This window comes from Myodes glareolus, chromosome 7 (genome assembly GCF_982192425.1).
Source record: "Myodes glareolus chromosome 7, mMyoGla1.1, whole genome shotgun sequence".
Taxonomy (NCBI): Eukaryota; Metazoa; Chordata; class Mammalia; order Rodentia; family Cricetidae; genus Myodes; species Myodes glareolus.
Window position 1 is genome coordinate 43,745,465 of NC_142032.1, and position 18,759 is coordinate 43,764,223.

The 18,759-nt window shown below is 39.5% G+C and overlaps 1 pseudogene; it reads left to right on the forward strand.

Moving 5' to 3' along the window:
• Positions 1–2,313: 2,313 nt before the first annotated feature.
• On the forward strand, positions 2,314–2,822 carry LOC125392619 (large ribosomal subunit protein uL24 pseudogene; annotated as a pseudogene).
• Positions 2,823–18,759: the final 15,937 nt, after the last annotated feature.

Consider the following 18,759-nt stretch of genomic DNA (forward strand, 5'->3'; position numbering starts at 1 on the left):
TCGACAAAATACAACATCCCTTTATGATAGAGGTCTTGGAGAGAGCAGGGATACAAGGATAAAAGGAGAACATACCTAAACATAATAAAAACAATATACAGCAAGCCAACAGAACACATCAAACTAAATGGAGAGAAACTCCAAATGATCTCACTAAAATCAGGAACAAGACAAGGGTTTCCACTCTCCATATCTATTCAGTATAGTTCTTGAGGTCCTAGCTAGAGCAGTAAGACAACAAAAGGAGATCAAGGGGATACAAACCGGAAAAGAAGAAGTCAAACTCTATTTGCTGATGATATGACAGTTTACACAAGAGACCTCAATTCTACCAAGGAACTTCTACACTCATAAACACTTTCAGTAATGTAGCAGGATACAAGATTAACTAAAAAAAATCAGTAGCCCTTCTGTACACAGATCATACTTGGGTTGAGAAAGATGTCAGAGAAATATCACCCTTCACAATAGCCACAAATAGCATAAAATAACTTGGAATAGCTCTAACCAAACAAGTGGAAGACTTGTATGACAAGAACTTTAAATCTTTGAAGAAAGAAATTGAAGAAGACACCAGAAAGTGGAAAGATCTCCCATGCTTTTGGGTAGGTAGAATTAACATAGTAAAAATGGCAATCTTATGTTATGTAGAATTAACATAGTAAAAATGTGATCTACAGATTCAATGCAATGTCCATCAAAATCCCAGCAAAATTCTTCACAGACCTTGAAAGAATGGTACTCAATTTCATATGGAAAAGCAAAAAACTTAGAATATCTAAAATAATCATGTACAATAAAAGAACTTTTGGAGGCATCACAATCCCTTACTTCAAACTCTACTACAAGCTACAATGTCAAAAACAGCCTGGTATTGGCATAAAAACAGACAGGAGGACTAATGGAACCAAATAGAAGACTCAGATATTAATTCACATATCTACCAATACCTTATTTTTGACAAAAAAGCAAAAAATGTCAACGGAAAAAAGAAAGCATATTTAACAAATGGTGCAGACATAACTAGATATCAACATGCAGAAGAATTAAAATAGACCCATATCTATCACCATGTACAACAATCAAGTCCAAATGAATCAAAGACCTCATCATAAAGCCAGTCACAGTAAACCTCATAAAAGAGAAGGTGAGAAGTACACTTGAATGCACTGGCACAGGAGACCACTTCCTAAATATAACCCCAGTAGCACAGACACTGAGAGAAACAATTAATAAATGAGACCTCCTGAAACTGAAAAGTTTCTGTAAAGCAAAGAACATGGTCAACAAGACAAAACGGAAGCTACAGAACGGGAAAAGATCTTCATCAACCCCACATCAGGTAGAGAGCTACTCTCCAAAATATACAAACACTCAAGAAATTTGTCATCAAAAGAACAAATAATCCAATAAAAATGGAGTGCAGACCTAAACAGAGAACTCTCAACAGAGCAATCTAAAATGGCTGGAAGATACTTAAGGAAATGTTCAGCATCCTTAGTCATCAAAGAAATGCAAATCAAAACAACGCTGAGATTACATCTTACACCTGTAAGAATGGCCAAGATAAAAAACACTGATGACAGCTTATACTGGAGAGGTCGTGGGGTAAAGGGAACACTTCTGCATTGCTAGCGGGGAATGTAAGCTGGGACCGCCCCTTTGGATGTCAGTATGGTGATTTCTCAGAAAATTAGGAAACAACCTTCTTCAGACCCAGCAATACCACTTTTGGGTATATATCCAAAGGATGCTCAATCATACCACAAGAATATGTGCTCAGTTATGTTCATAGCAGCATTGTTTATCATAGTCAGAACTTGGAAACAGCCTAAATGCTCTTCGACAGAAGAATGGATAAGGAAAATGTGGTACATTTACACAATGGAATGCTACACAGAAAAAAAGTAATGGTATTTTGAAATTTGCAGGCAAATGGATGGAGCTAGAAAACATCATATTGAATGAGGTAACACAGACCCAGAAAAGCAACTATCACATGTTCTCACTCATAAGTGGTTTTTAAACATAAAACAAAGAAAACCAGCCTACAAATAACAATCCCAGAGGACAACGATGAGGACCCCAAGAGAGAGACATACATACCTCTAATCTACATGGGAAGTAGAAAAAGACAAGATCTGCTGAGTAAATTGGGAGAATGGAGACCTTGGGAGAACGTTGAAGGGGAGGGAAGAGAAAGGGAGAAGAGCAGAGAAAAATGTATAGCTCAATAAAATCAATTAAAAAATAAGAGAATAAAAATAAAAAAATATTCAGCAACTTCAAACCAAAACTAATCAAAAGCTCTTTCCTCTTGCGGCCATCGCTGGATCGCAGCCGCCAAAATGAAGTTCAATCCCTTTGTGACTTCTGACCGGAGCAAGAACCGCAAACGGCATTTGAATGCACCTTCTCACATTCGGAGGAAGATCATGTCTTCCCCCCTTTCCAAAGAGCTGAGACAGAAGTACAATGTTCGATTGATGCCCATTCGGAAGGATGACGAAGTTCAGGTTGTCCGGGGACACTACAAAGGCCAGCAGATTGACAAAGTAGTCCAAGTGTACAGGAAGAAATACGTCATATACATTGAACGGGTGCAGCGAGAAAAGGCTAATGGCACAACTGTCCACGTGGGCATCCACCCCAGCAAGATGGTGATCACCAGGCTAAAGCTGGACAAAGACCGCAAGAAGATCCTGGAAAGGAAAGCCAAGTCTCGACAAGTAGGAAAGGAGAAGGGTAAATACAAGGAAGAAACAATAGAGAAGATGCAGGAGTAGGGGCGTCTCATACAGTTTTCATTAAAGACTGCTTGAGTAAAAAATAATAATAATAATAATCAAAAGAGCCAGGGAAGGACAGAACATATTCATCAAAGGAAAAATTCATGAAGATGTCATTTCAATTCTTATCATTTATGCCCCCAATACAAGAGTACCCAAATTTGTAAAAGGAACAGCTTAAATCACACATTGACCCCCACATACCAAAAGTGGGAAACTTCAATTCCCTATCCTCACCAATTGACATGTCATCCAAACAAAGACAAAACAGAGAAATACTGGACTTAACAACTGTTACAAACCAAATGGACCTAAACCTATCTACAGAACATTTCACCCAAACACAAAAGAATATATCTTCCTCACAGCACCTCATGTTACTTTCACCAAAATTGACCACATGTCAGATGTAAAGTAAGTCTCAACATATGCAAAAAAATTAAAGTAATTCCTTGCATCCTATCAGACAACCACAAATTAAGGCTGAATATCAACAACAACAGAAACAAAAGAAACCTTACAAGCTCATGGAAGCTAAAAAACTCTCTACTGAATAAAAATGGGTCAAGGCAGAAATAAAGAAAAAAATTAAAGACTGCCTAGAATTTAAAGAGAATTAATACAATAACATACCCAAACTTATAGTATACAATGAAGGTGTTGCTAAGAGGAAACTTCATAGCATTAACTGCCTACATGAAATAAAAAATGAAGAGATCTCATACTAGCAACTTAACAGCACATCTGAAAGCTCTAGAAAAAGAAAAGTAATCTCACCCAAGAGGAGCAGAAGTCAAAAAATAATCAAACTGAGGGTTAAAGTCAATAAACATAGAAACAAAGAGAATAATATTAAAAAAATCAATGAAACAATGAGTTGGGAAAAATCAACAAGATAGACAAATCCTTATCATAGCTAACTGAAAAGAAGAGAGAGAAAGGAGAGAGAGAGAGAAAGAGAGAGAGAGAGAGAGAGAGAGAGAGAATCCAAATTAACAAAATCAGAAGTAAAAATGCAGACATAACAGCAGATACTGAGGAAATCCAGAGAATCATAAGGACAATCTTTAAAAAAACCTATACCGCACCAAATTGGAAAATTTAAAAGGAATGGATAATTTTATCAATAAATACCACTTACCAAAGTAAAATCAAGATAAGATAAACAATTTGAGGTATGATATGGAAGTGCGAACTTTCTAAAATATATGAAAGTGATCCTAATGATGTCTCCTAATAATGGGGACACAGAATCTCAAATGGCCATATCTTGATACCAAACAAGATTTTCAATAGTGGGACTTGGTTGCATTCAATTGAATTGTTGGCAAAGGCAGTCCCATGGAAATCTCCAGACAATCCGAACAATCACTAAGACAGTGGGTTGCTTTCCACAAACGGACAGTAGGACTACATTGCTGAGGACAGCACACATATAACTCATGGAGAAGTTGAGCTGGTGTTCACGTGGAGCCTTCATCCCTACATTTTAATGTCTTTGGTGTAGGCAGGTACCAAAACAGAAATGTAAACAGAAAACCCAGTCACAAAACCTTTGACCTACAGTCTGCCCTGCCTGCAAAATATGCTAGGATAATGGTGGCGTAGTTGTGGGCGTACCCAACTAATGTCTGATTTGACTTATGGTCCATGCGACAGAACCCATGTCTGAAACTGCTTGGGTCCCAAGAAACAGAGACTAGATAGCCCCGGAGACCTAGGGTAAAGCCAACCGCTACTAGTCTAAAAAATAAAAACTTAAATAAAACCCAAAAAAGCAAAAAACTAGTACAAGCAGTAGGGATAAATCCTTGTAGTGGCATTTCACTTGTATTTTATTAAATAAAGCTCGCCGGAAGATCAGAGAGTAAAACAGCCCCACTGGTCAGCCTTACAGACAAGGCAATGGTAACACATACCTTTAATCCCAGTAACCACATTAGTTGCCATAGAAACTGGGCAGTGCATGACTTTAATCCCAGCCCTAGAGAGGATTATAAACCAGGAGGAGACAGCTCACAAACACATTTTCATTCTGAGATTCCTGGAAGCAGAATCTCCATTTTCAGACTAAGATCGAGGTAAGAGCCAGTGGCTGGATGGTTTGCTTTTCAGATCTTCAGGTTGAACTCCAATTTCTCTCTCTGAGTTTTTCTTAATTGTGCTTCAAATCCTGGTCTCACTGACAGTGAGTCTGCCCCAGCTATACAACTTTCACCTACATTCAGAGTGCCTAGTTTGGTATTATGCTGGTTCTGCTGCTGTCAGACCAGAGTTAGTGAGCTCCCATTAGCTCAGGTTAGCTGTTTCAGTGGGAGTCCTTATGGTCTTGACCCCTTTGTCATATTCTTACTTGTCCCTCTCTGCAATTGGACTTTGGTAGCTCAGCCCAGTGCTCCACTGTGGATCTCTCTATCTACTTCCATCAGTTGCTGGATAAAGACTCTATGATGACATTTAAGAGAGTCATCAATCTGACTACAAGGCAAAGCCACCTTTCCACAATTGCTTATGGTAATAGCTGGGGTCATCCTTGTGGATTCTTGGGAATTTCTCTAGTGCCAAGTTTCTTATTTGCCCCATAATGTCTCCCTCAATGAAAAATATCTCTTTTCTTGCTCTCCCACTCTGTCCTTCCCCCCACCTCAACCAGAATTTATTCCTACTGCTTGTACTGGCTTTTTGGAACCCATTCTTTTTGGAGGGAGACCTTGCTCAGTCTAGATGTAGTGGGAAGGGCCTTGGTCCTGCCTCAAAGCAGTGTGCTAGATTTTGTTGACTTCCTATGGGAAATCTTATTCACTCTGAGGAGTGGATAGGGGTTGGGGTGGAGGAGGTGAGGGAGCAGGAGGCACGGAGGGAGTGGAAACTGGGATTGGTATGTAAAATGAGAAAAGACAGTTCTTTAAGAAATAAAGAAAAGAAAACCCAAAAAAATGACTCCTATTGATATTCTGCTATACTCATAGATCAGTGCTGTATTCAGTTACCATTAGAGAAGCTTCCTCCAGAAGCAGATGGGAACAGATGCAGAGACCACAGCCAGCTAATATGTGAAGAGAGAATCGAAACAAAAGTCTCTGTCAAATTCCTCCTCTCAGCGGTCAAGGAAATCCACAGAAAAGGAGGTGGAAACAGTGTAGGAGTCAGATGGGATGGGGGACATTAGGAGAACAAGGCCCTATAAATCAACTGAGCAAAGCTCACACAAGCTTCCAGAGACCGAAGCAGCATGCATAGGTTCTGCATGGGTCTGCAGCAGGCCCTTTGCATATATATTATAATTTTTAAGTTAATATTTTATGAGACTTCTGAGTGTGAGTGAGTGTGAGTATGACTATGATTCTGACTCTTGTGCTCGCCTTTGGGACCCTTTTCCTCCTTTTGGGTTAGTTTCCTTGTTCATCTTCAGCACAATGGTTTTTGCTTTATCTTATTACATTTTGTTTTGTCATATTTGGTTGTTATCTCTTAGAATCCTATTCTTTTCAAATGCAAGACAGAAAGGGGGTGGATATGGAAGGGAGGGAAGGTGGGGAGGAGCTAGGTGGAGTAGATGGAGGGGAGGGGATATAATATATTAGAAATAATCTATTTCAATAAAAAGACAAAAATGCAAAGTAAAAACAGAATTCTTAATTTTATAAAGTGGTGGGAAAGACTTCCTGAGATATGCTACTTACAGTAGAGTTGAGAGCAATCCTTAAAGCTTACTAGAGTACGGGCACCTAAAATACAGAGACAGTGCCAGCAACACAGGAATCAGGCTGAGGGCCCCATGATTGTCACTCATGGCCAGTCTCTGACTGTGACAAACAGAAGGGATGGGTTTGTTTACTTTTATCACTTCTTTCTTCTTCGCTTTTGAGACAGGGTTTCACACGGTGGCTCATGCTGGTCTGAAACCTGCGGGAATCCTCCTTCTCTTTATTCAGATTATAGGCATGAACTGCCATGCCTGACTTCATTTCTTTCTTTTATTTCTCTTTCATCTCTCTTTCCTTCTTTGTAACGGTAAGACTCAAATGCAAGACAAGTGCTCTCTGACTGAGCTATGTCTTCAGTTCCCAGAACGGAGGTCTGAAGACTACATTTTCTTCAAGGACTGCAACAGGATACAATAAAATGAACAAAGTGGGGGAATGGGAGTTGAAGGTGGGAAGTGATTCCTGAGTAGGGAGTAGAAAATCTGAACAAGCCCAGAGCTTTTCTCTAAAGAAGATTCAGGTTTAAGTCCCTGAATTGACACTAACTTTAAACATAGTCTACAGAGACTAGGGATGTAATTGCAATGAAAGAAGAAGCAGCCTGTGTGGGGATGGCGGGAGGAGTCACAGCATCTGTTCTAAACACACCAGTCGTGACAAAACTTTCCCTGGGCAGAAGTGACACACAGAATGGTGAATAGTGTCAGGAAGGAGAGCCGCCTTCAATCTTGGAATAAAAAGTTTCCCACCCCCATTTTCAATCTGTGTTAGTTTTCTATACCTGCAGGTAAAAAAGAATTTTAAAATTACAGCAGGAAAACAATGGAAGTAGGAGAGTTAAGATACTAGCTTTAAATCGACAGGATGATAAGGCATGCCACTTGGGCCAAATACATAGAAATGCACTTAAAGAGTTATAGGGCCCTTTACACATAGTATTAAAAAGTATATCAGAACAGTATTCCAGCACACAGATAAGAAAATCAGGACCTAGGGATGTCAAACACATACATAAAACATACAGACTGTATTATCTGAATACATGACTGAAGAGCTTTGACATGGAGACCTCAGGTCTGTACGACACACCGATAAAATACTGCCTTTTAGGAAGGTGACTAGATGAATGTAAACCCTCCAAAGTGAATCTAAAAATACACAGAAAAAAGAGAATTTTCGTTATGGGAGATGGATGGAGTGAGATGAGACATCAGTGTTTCCTTTTGGGGTCTGCCATCATCACACCGCTTCTCAGGGGACCAGGAGCTTCCTGCACAAACATTTCCTCATACAGGCTCTGCTTCTCTGTTCTTAGATGATTAGCAACCATTTTTAAACAAGAGCTCTGAGGTCAAGGTTACCGTGTCAAGGCCAAGGGTGAGCACGCTCCCACATTGCCTCCTCCTTTGACCAAGCAGGCAGATGTCACAAGGGTTCCCCAATTTTGATGTGCATCGAAATTGTCTGAGCAACTTGTTCGGATTTGGGATTCGGGTAGTGAGTTTTGTTGGAGGAGGAGGCCTGCGTTTTTAATGATCAACCAGTGACGTCAGCGCTGTGGTTCCTCAGACTTCTCTAAATATAAGAATAGGCCATGTGGGAGAAAAGGAGAGAACACACGTGGATGTGGTGAAAATCTAAGAACTGATAGTGGGATGTATATGTGTAAGCAAGAGGAGGGAAGTAGGGAAGGAAAGAGTGAGTGAAAGGGAGATAAAGTTGCAGCACAGAGACAAATTTGATGCCTTCTCTGCCAGTTTGGGATTTTATTAAGAGACAGAAAATGAATAGGAAGGGCAGAAAGAGTGGGAACATTTAGCATTTCAAAAGCGAAAGCCTTGCTCCAAGCTGTTGGTGACTCTCGATCTATTTTTGCTGGACCGCTTTCAACATTCTTTGTTCTTCCTCATTTTCTACATGTGTGAACCTTAACCACTTTTCTTGAAAGGTCCATTTTATTTTGCTTTTGTTTTTCTGAGACAAGGTCTAGTCTACTATGTGTCCTAGGCCAGACTTCAACGCACGACACCCCCTGAATGTTAGAATTATTGGCACAAAGTTCCCCTCTTCTGTCATTAACATTTTCATATTTACAAATGTCCACTTTTTGAAATTCAAAGAGGATCTGTGGGTCCATTTTGATCTTTCTAATTTCCTTAGCATTTAGCTCAATACAGTCCATTGCATAGTACATACCTGATCAACATTTTAGATGGAAAGATAAAATCATTAAGATGATTGTATGGACAAAACCATTTGGACCTTTCCAACCAGGATTAAGCCCAATTTTTGGGAAATCTTGTTTTCAATTTCAGAATTAATATCAGAAAATATTAATATAGTAAACTGAAGGGTAAAGGAAGACACAACAATTAGTGCAAGTGTTTGTTTAGGCAAATGTAATCAGTTTAATATGGGAGGAAAAATAGATTCCACTAAAATATACAAGTTAATACACCAGATAATATTATGAATAATTTTCCTTAAACACTTGCTGAATGTAATACTTGGTCACAACACACACAGGACTTTATCTTATTGGATTTTCATAAAAACACTATTAGGTGGGCATTAGGACATAGAAATTGTGTTATTACAAATTATTTTTTTAGGCTGTTAATGTGATAAAGAGAAATGAGTTCAGATGCTTGTGTAGATAGAAACCTTGGACACTTAACCTTGCAGTCCCCCATCCATGAGTTCCTTGAAGTCCAAACCGTGCCTTTTCTGGAAGCCTATAATACCAGCTGGGCACAATGGTCTGTTCTACTCGGCTGCATCCCAAACATTCACCAGGATTTGCTTAACAAATGATATGTACTGAAAAATAATTGTTGAAGCAACGAATGGTCAGCCCATTGCCCAAGTGAAAATTATGTGCATTTCATTTCTATTGTACTCGATAAAACTATAAATTATGCAAAAGAGATGATTCATTGTCCAACCTTGAGGTATGTTCTGAAATTCTTGTGTCACGGTGGAGAAAGGTTTCTCAGTCATTGCTCAGTATCTCTTCTGCTAGTACCAAAGAATCTTTTTTTAAAAAAGTATTTTGAGAACTTCACACATGTGCAACACATCTATATCGTTTCTCCAACTCCTCTCGTATCCTCCCTTTCTCTTCCAAATTCATGATCCTTTCTTTAATTATTATTGCTACATGTTTATACCTATTGTCTTTTTTTTTGTCAGTATAACACAAGCTAGAGCTATCTTATGAAAGGAACCCATCTGAGAAACATCTCCATCAGATTGGTCTGTAGGCAAGCCTGTAGAATATTTTCTTGATTAGTTAATTAGTTATTGATGTGAGAGGTTCCAGCCCAAAGGGAACAGCACCATCCCTGGACAGGCAGTCCCGGGATATACAAGAAAGGAAACTGAGCAAGCCAGTAAGCAGCATTCCTCTGCGGCTTCTGCTTCGGCTTTTTCCATGACTTCTTGCCCTGACTTCTCTCAGTGATATACTGTCACCCGGAGGTGTACAATGAATAAATCCTTTCCTCCTTTTGGTCATAGTCTTTATTATAGCAACAGAAACCTAACTAGGGCACATGCTCACACACACACACACACACACCACCCTATTGAGTTTACTTTTCATTGTTTGTATGTTCATGTGTCCATGCAGGATTGGGCAACCTATGTGGAAACTTGTCCTCAGAGGAAACCGATTCTCCCTCCTCCTGCATCTCTTCATTAATGGTGGGAATGTGTGAAATTTTCCCTATCCAGAGAACTTTAGAGATGGATTCTCTCAAAAGTCTCTAGGATGGAACTTAAATCCCACAGTCTTACTGAAAATAATGTGTTATATATTGTATGGATTTCCATGATTTATACACATTAAGAGATTAAGAACAAAATGGTTTTTCCCATTCCTCTCGAGCACCACTTAGAGTTTGTGGTGCTCTCCGGAACGTGTGTAGACTGGAAGGGTGAATGTCGTGGGTCAAATTATATTAGAAAAGCATTTAAAATAAGATTTGCAGAGCAGGATCGATGGCTCCACAGTAAAGAACACTGACTGCTTTTGAAGAAAATAGGAATTCAGTTCCAGCAGCCACATAAAGGCTTACATCCATTTGTAACTCCAGTTCCCAGGGATCTGATGCCTTCTTTTGGCCTCCTCGTGCACCAGGCAGGCAGTACTTGTATATACATGCAGACAAAGCACTCACACATTTAAGTAAACAAAAATATTTAAAAGTGAGCTTGTGTGTACAATTTTAATGATCTGGGATGCAGCAAAATTTGACATCCATCTCCCCGTATCAGTCAGTTCTTGCCTTCCTTTAGGTAACCAATTATAAATATGTATCAAAGCACATCATCTTCTGATTGAAGAACTGGTGCCCCATGCTTCCCTGAGCCCAGTGGCACCATGCTGAGTGACTCCTTATCTTTGCCTCCATTTGACTGCCTTATGGAACCAGTGAATTAGAAGCAGTATGTGAGAGAGATGAATGTGTGCACTGAAGAGTCTAGAAGACAGAGGCTACTGTTACCGATCCTATTTTCACTGCACTTTAAACTGTTAATCATTAGTTATATGACAAATTCATATTTATCAAGCTATACTCCTGATACATTTTTTCATTATACATTATACTCCCTCCATCTTTGTTTTCACAACATAATTGCAGTGAGTTGTTTTAAATGCTGGCACGGAGGTACAGCCAAAAAAGATATGAAACAACACTTTGAATGTTTAATGTTTGCTACAAAACATGATTGCTACAGGAGGCCACTCACTTCTTGTTTATGATTTGGTACTGGTGTGTTTTGAATTTGGAGCAGGAGGAATTCTCGATTAGGAAGAAAGCATTACATACTGGAATAATCAGGAAGTAGTGGGATGATAGTGAAATAGAAGGAAAATAAGATTTAATAAAGTCAGAGATGATAGAAATCACTTGTTCTTTCAATTCATTCAGAGATGAAAGAAGAGGAGAGAGATTTTGGGTGTATTTGAGACTTTACTTTGGGTGACTATTGATTATCTGTGGAAAGAAAGGTCTCAAGGTCAAACTACCTGTCAAAAGAAAATCTCAAACATAGACCCTTGGGAGAATGAGACAGAGAAGTGAAACTATTTGAATGAATTCACTCCTCACAAACCTTTCAACCATTATTAGTCTTTGGAATCTTGTCCTATTCATTTGCCCTCATGGTTGAAGCCTTTGAGAATTGCTGCCTGTTAGTTTTAGCTAAAAGCATTCTGATGACTACCAATAGGAACTCAAGGAAAGATGGGTGGACTATAAAGTAGATACGGGTATGAGAGGGCACATCCAGGGTCCATAAAGGCTCATCCTGTGTGTGGTAATGACATTCAAATGAAAGCTACTCAAATGAGTAGAGGTCTAAATGATAGAGGAGGAAATAATAAAGACAGTGAAGGAAACTCAGGTCAAGTCTAGGCTGTGGAGGCAGTAGAACTTCATTATACCAGCGAGGGAGCTGGAAGGCTCAGCTTTAAAACTTGCCTCCAGTATTTACTAGCTGGCTGTTGTCAACTATGTTAGCTGTCTCACCCACAGATGACTTATTGGTAAAAACTGAATGATAATATTCCCTCAGGGAGTTCTCGTGGGATAACTCAGGTATCAGTCAGTACTCATGTGCACTACACCAATGTTTTGGTTAGTGACAGCTCACACATACAACTGTGGTCCAAGATGGCTATAATGGAGATGAAAAATTCCTGTCACCTGAGGACATTGTAGTTATCAGAATTTGTTGCGAAACATGTTATCCCCCTACCCCTAAGCTAAGGGTTTTTCTAAGTAGCCTAAGATGACTTTCAGCTTGTGGTCCTACAGCTCTGTATTGCCATGGTTGGTTCATTTCTTCCTTAATTGTGATGATTCTTGTGTAAACAACTCTACCACATTGCTAGTTATAGAAAAACATAGCCCATACAATCATAGCAAGAACATAATACTTAGCAATGAGAACAAATTACTGTATTTCTGCTTTGTGTATTTTCAACACTAAATTTGTACCAGCAGTTTAGAGCGGACTTCTACTGATCAGAAACAGTGTGCTGTGAAGCTATTCTAGTCCGACAAGAGCCACGCTTGTCTTGTGTTTACTATATTGTCTTAGTTCTGTTGCTGTGAGAAAACACCTCAACTGAAAACAATCTGGGGAGGAAAGGATTTATTTGACTTACACTTCCATGTCACACTCCATTAGGGATGGAAGTCAGGGCAAGAACTCAAGGGAGGAACCTGGAGGCATTAACTGAAGCAAAAAGTCATGGAAGAAAGCAACTAACCAGCTTACTCCCTATGACTGGTTCAGCCTGTTTTTTCTTGTACAGCCCAGGAACACCTGCTCAAGAGTGGTGTCGTCCTCTGTGGGCTGGTCCACTCACATCAATTATTAATTAAGAAAATGCACTGCAGACATGTCTACAGGCAATCTGATACAGACATGTTATCAATTGAGCTTCCTCTTTCTGGTAACATTAGTTTGTGCCACACTGACAGAATGCCAACAAGGACTATGTCTCTTTGTGGCATCACAAGGTTACATTGGGTAACTGACCTATACCATCTTAGTGTGTGGAAATATGCCAGGTGATCACCACACAAGATAAATTTTTTAATGGCACTTTCTTCAGAATGTGCCCCAACTGCTAATGTGTGACTGCATTAAACTTATGGTGTCCAGAAGTCATTATGTTTTGAGTGGCAAAGAGTGGGTAATGAGTTGTTTTCAATTAGTGATGAATACAGAACATTTTTTGGATCATTTCTAAAAGTCACTGGAACACATTTCAACTCATGTTCCAGAGAAAAGGTTTGGACTGTTTGTTTTCTTTCACTTTGTTCTAGATTTTCATGCCTATTTCTATGTAGAATTTCAGCAAACAGGGAAATAATAGGGTAGAAAACTATGAGGATGTAAAGACTTGGCAAGGTTGGTCTTTTAAGCAGAAGGAGGGCAGCAAGCAAATGCCGCAAACACCATAGCAATGGCTCTTTTCTCACAAGATACCCAAGAGCAAGGGAGTGGGTGAGGCTCTAGGTTTATGCTTAAGGTCAATATGGACCCTTCTCCCCGGCTCATGTGTGCACACCACAGTCTTACCTAAGAGACTTGGGACCTAGAGAGGGTGTCAATTCTCTCTTCAGGGTCAGGGTGCTAAGTATCAAGTCATTGTGTATGCTATTCTGACATTCTATAATGGAAATTTCATCAGGTGTGAATGGAACCAAGGGAACTTTGGGGAAACTTAATGGGCAAGGTAAATTTTAGGAAACTTTTGATGAGTTAAAATAGAGGAGGGGAATAGAAGAGGAGAGAATGTTGCTACATCTCTGAGAGTGGAAGGCTGACTGATAAAAGTGGAGGAAATCCGTGAATATTTTTAAAATAGTATAAATGATGGCAATGGGTAATTCACTCCAAGCCCCACAAATCATAGATTTGCTCATGCTTAAATTTATTTCTCCAAAACTGTCAATTTTGATCCATTCCCTTGATTCCTGCAGAGTATCAAATTTAGTGTTCTCATATCCCTGAACCTGTTTGTGCGTTTCCCCACTGCAGGTCTACAGGCTTCCTGCCAGTTTGCACATCCTCATTTCCCTCTATGCACTCTACTCTTCCCAGTGGCAGGAAAGGAGGTTGCTAGCATCTGGCAGGTGAGGCCGTGTATGGTAGTGTTCCAGGTAACAGAATGAGACAGAGAAGTGAAACTATTTGAATGAATTCACTCCTCACAAACCTTTCAACCATTATTAGTCTTTGGAATCTTGTCCTATTCATTTGCCCTCATGGTTGAAGCCTTTGAGAATTGCTGCCTGTTAGTTTTAGCTAAAAGCATTCTGATGACTACCAATAGGAACTCAAGGAAAGATGGGTGGACTATAAAGTAGATACGGGTATGAGAGGGCACATCCAGGGTCCATAAAGGCTCATCCTGTGTGTGGTAATGACATTCAAATGAAAGCTACTCAAATGAGTAGAGGTCTAAATGATAGAGGAGGAAATAATAAAGACAGTGAATGGACAGAGAATGGAAAGAAATACCTGCCTTACAACAGCCTTCATGCTGGAATGAGGGGAATTCAAAGAGACAGAAATACTGCAGAGATTTGAAATCCCAGAGTAACGGCCTGCCGTCTGTGAAAACGGGTCTGCCTACGGAGCACTGTCATCAGCTAACGGATGCCAGTTTTGTTGTAGAGCCCTGATGGAGAGAATGGGCTTGGGAAAGGTTCCTCGGAGGTGAAGAATTTCAGGTGAATCTGTGAATAAGAGTGACCACATCCAGATGAGGCAAGCAGGGTGATGTCTCACAGAAGAAAAGGGCATAGAGAAGTGTCAGGAGGCAGAGACAACACAGTCGTAATAAGCAAATATGAATTGGGCCATGGCGGTGCAAGCCTTTAATCCCAGTACTCAGGAGGCAGAGGCAGGTGAATCTCTGTCAGTTCGGGGCCAGCTGCAAAGTGAGCCACAGGATAGCCAGGCCAAAAACCAAAACCAAAACCTGAAAAAAATGAAGTTAAAAATCAAATATATTTTCTGTAAAACTGAGATTCTTTTCATGGTCAGTTGTAAAACTTTGACACTGGGACACATGAAAAGCAGAATTCCTGAGACAGAAGAGCAGGCTGCCTATAGTGAGATTGGTGAATCTGAATATCTTCCCAGTCTGTCTCTAGCAGCCTGGTAGCTGGACTGGGATTGTGGGAACTGCTAACTAAGATGATTGGAGTTTATATGCTTAGTGGTCCAGAAGAGGAAACCTAATGAAAGAAGCTTTGCTTTCTCCTTTTCTTTCTTTTTCTTCTTTTTTTGTTCTGAGAAAATGGTTCTCGGAGGAGGAATTGAGAATTTTAAACTGTGATTTCAAAACTACGTGAGGATAGCACGTGTGAACCACGCTATAAAGTGAGTGTCAGTCTGAGGTACTCGGCAGCACTGGGGTGGGCAGGTGTGAAGTCATGCATCATGACATCAGACTATAAAATGAGATGCAGAACAGATCTTGGAGAGCTTCGAACCTCCTGCTAATCAATGCTGCATCCACAGCAGCTGGTGAAGTGTGACTTTGGTGCAAATAATGGTGTCCCTTGGAGATATAAATAAGGGGATTGCCACAATTAATAATAATTTTATAAGATTTGCCTTCAAAGCAGGCTTATCGGGGGTAAAAATATTACACAGAAGTCTACAATCCCAGAGAACATTATTTGACCAACTAAGACAGAAAATGTAAAAGCAGAGTGTAACAAATTGAACATAACGCAGTGGCTACACTTGTGTTAAGGCTGTGAGGAAACCCTCATCTGACAGCCTCAAAACTTATTTCTGATTACTAAAACCAGAAAATGGAAAAACTGACCCACTTAGTTTTTTTTTGAGTGGCTTCATCTGAAAACCAGCGTGTTAAAGACTATTTAACATGCAGGTTGCCAGATGAAGTTGTGAAATAATAATTAGTTGCCATAAAGGCATAAGGAGATATTGGAAACTCTGCAAATAGCTGGCCCATACTGTGTTCAAAATTTAGCTGAACTACAACACATGCAGTGCAGGTTATGGTGCCAACCAGATCCCCCACCCAGGTCCCCTCAGCTGCTGACAAAGTACACCACCAAGGCTTTCCTAAGTCCATCCTTGGCTTGAGGAAGGCTAGGTGACTGCCCAGTTCCAATGACCAGTTGATGCAGAGATAGAAAGGCCTGCTCCTCCACCCACCTTTGTAAAAAGGTGTGGACCAATCTGACTGAGCTACAAAATGATTGATAGTTCATTAAACATCACATTACTGTTTGAAATTATGGATTGAATGAAGAAGGTTCTTGCCAGTGAATGGGCACTGTGCAAACTATTGGGTGTAACAGGAAAAAGTTCCTCTATCTTGTCTCAGCTGGAGCCTCCTTTGATTTCACCTGGAGCACCCTCCCTCAACATCACCTTTTCTACCCCATTCATAAAAGTTCCATGGGGAAGCATCCAACTCTATTGTAGAAACTCAGGGTTGTTCCAGCCAACTGCATGTTTTGGCTTCTGTTAAACTACTCGCTTGCTCTACTTTCTCTTGCATCTTGCCAACCAGGTTGTAGTTTTGTGCTCTTTGCCTTTAAAATCTCCCTGTAAAATGTATTTGAGACTGTATTCCCTCTTTGAGAAGTATTCCTTCCAGGCAATTGTTGGCCTGTTTGATATAGACTCTCATTTCTGAGTTTTGTCACGTTGAGTGGTCTTTGGGTCTCTACCCTGCAATAATAGGGACCCAAAGAGAACAACAGAATGGAAGGAAGGATAACTTCCTGTCTCTTTCTGGCTGCTTGAGTTGGGCTCTCAATCTTGTCTTGTCCTCATTACCTCCATTGCTGTCTTAGACCTTTGGGCCAGGACTGAAAATGATACCAAAATGGATAGTTTTATGTCTACGTGACACAAGCTGGAATCATCTGAGAGGAGGAAGCTTCAACTGAGAAAATGCCTATATAAGATCAGCTGTAGGCAAGTCTATATAGCATTTCCCTAATCAGTGGTTGATATGGAAGGGCACAGCCAATTGTGGGTGGGGCGATCCTTGGACTGCTGATCCTGTGTTCTATAAGAAAGCAGGCTGAGCAAGCTACAGGGAGCAATCAAGCATGCAGCATCCCTCCATGACCTCTGCATCAGCTCCTGGCTCCAGGTTCCTGTCCATCTTGAGTTCTTGTCCTCGTGTTTTTAATGACCTTTTATAGGGAATTGTGAGTGAAATGAATCCTTCCCTTTCCAAGTCCACTCTAGGAAGAGTTTCTTTGAAACCCCTCACACTGACATCTACTGGTCAAGCTTTCCTTCAGGGAAGCCAACCTATGACAATGAGTTCTAGATGACCTGCAATTTTCCAGAGAATGCCTGCCTTCTGTAAAACCAAATTTCTTTTTACTTCAAATGGGAGGTGAATTGTTCAAGAAATAATATATATGAGTTTTTTTAAAATTAAGTTCTTAAAAACATATTTGAATGACTATAAACTATTGAAGATAAAAAACCTACTAAACTTTTCTGATTCTTCTCATGTCAGAATAATTTTAGTACTATAAATTGACTAATATATTAAAAAACGAAAAACATAGTTCCCTATAAGAATATAGATAGAAAATTTCTATTTAGCGTACATAAATTGATTCTGGCTGTATGTCAAAAGAACAATGTAACATGAGCAATAGAGTTTATCTGAGACCATGAAGGTGGTTTAGGAAATCTATCAAAATAATTTGTTACATCAACAAAGGAAATGAGGAAAGCCAAGGATTATATCAATAAATGATTGGAAGGCATCATAAAATCCTCAAGCTCTTCCTAATAAAAATTCCAAGAAAGTTAGAAATAAAGGAAACTGTTTAAATATAAAAGTCTTTTGCCAAAATTCAATAACAAGTTCTATAACAAATTGTGAAATCCTGAAACTGTTTCATTAAAAATGGACTCAATTTTCAGTTAAAAAGAATGTTTAGTGAAATTGATCACACCTTTTTGCCCCATTTACTTAAGACCCTCTCCAGTGTAACTGCTAGGGTGGGTTTAAGCATCTCTTTCCCCTAGTACATTGGCACTTCAGGCAAATAGGTGCATGCCTTGTGGGGTTTTGCATCTCAGTGTCTCCCACAAAAAATTCCAGATGACATAAACAATTGAATAGATATAATATTAGAATTTTGTGCTTTATAAAAGACATTTTATATTTTCTTCACCACAAGAGGATTGTGTCAGTTTGATTTATTTATGAAATGCTGAGCATACCACGAGGACAGTTTACAAAAGTTGTTTCCAATAAGTCCATTCAAAGAATTATATCTGTATCTAGGTTCAGAGACTTAGAAGGTCACACATTTTTATTTTTATTATGCATTATTTCTTTGAGACGTTAAAATATTAGATAGCTCCTAACAGTAACTTTGGAGACTCTTTCTCTGACTATTATAAGAATGGTAACATTCAGAAGTTGAGCTGTGAAAATCTTGGAAATATAGTACTACAGCTCACTAAAATTTTGTTTATACAACTTAGAAACACCAAGAAACTAATGAAAAAACCTCAAACAAATTGTGAAATGTTTTTCTAAAAGTAATTTAAGTTTGATGACCCTCCTAGCCTCTAAAACCAAAATGTTCTACAACATACTTTAAAGTTTCAGAGGACATGTTTAACTTCTCTGGAACCAGGAACTATTGACTTGGTGTTGTAGAGCCCAGACCTTCCCTGTGCAACCTGCTGCTGTCCCTTCAGAGCTG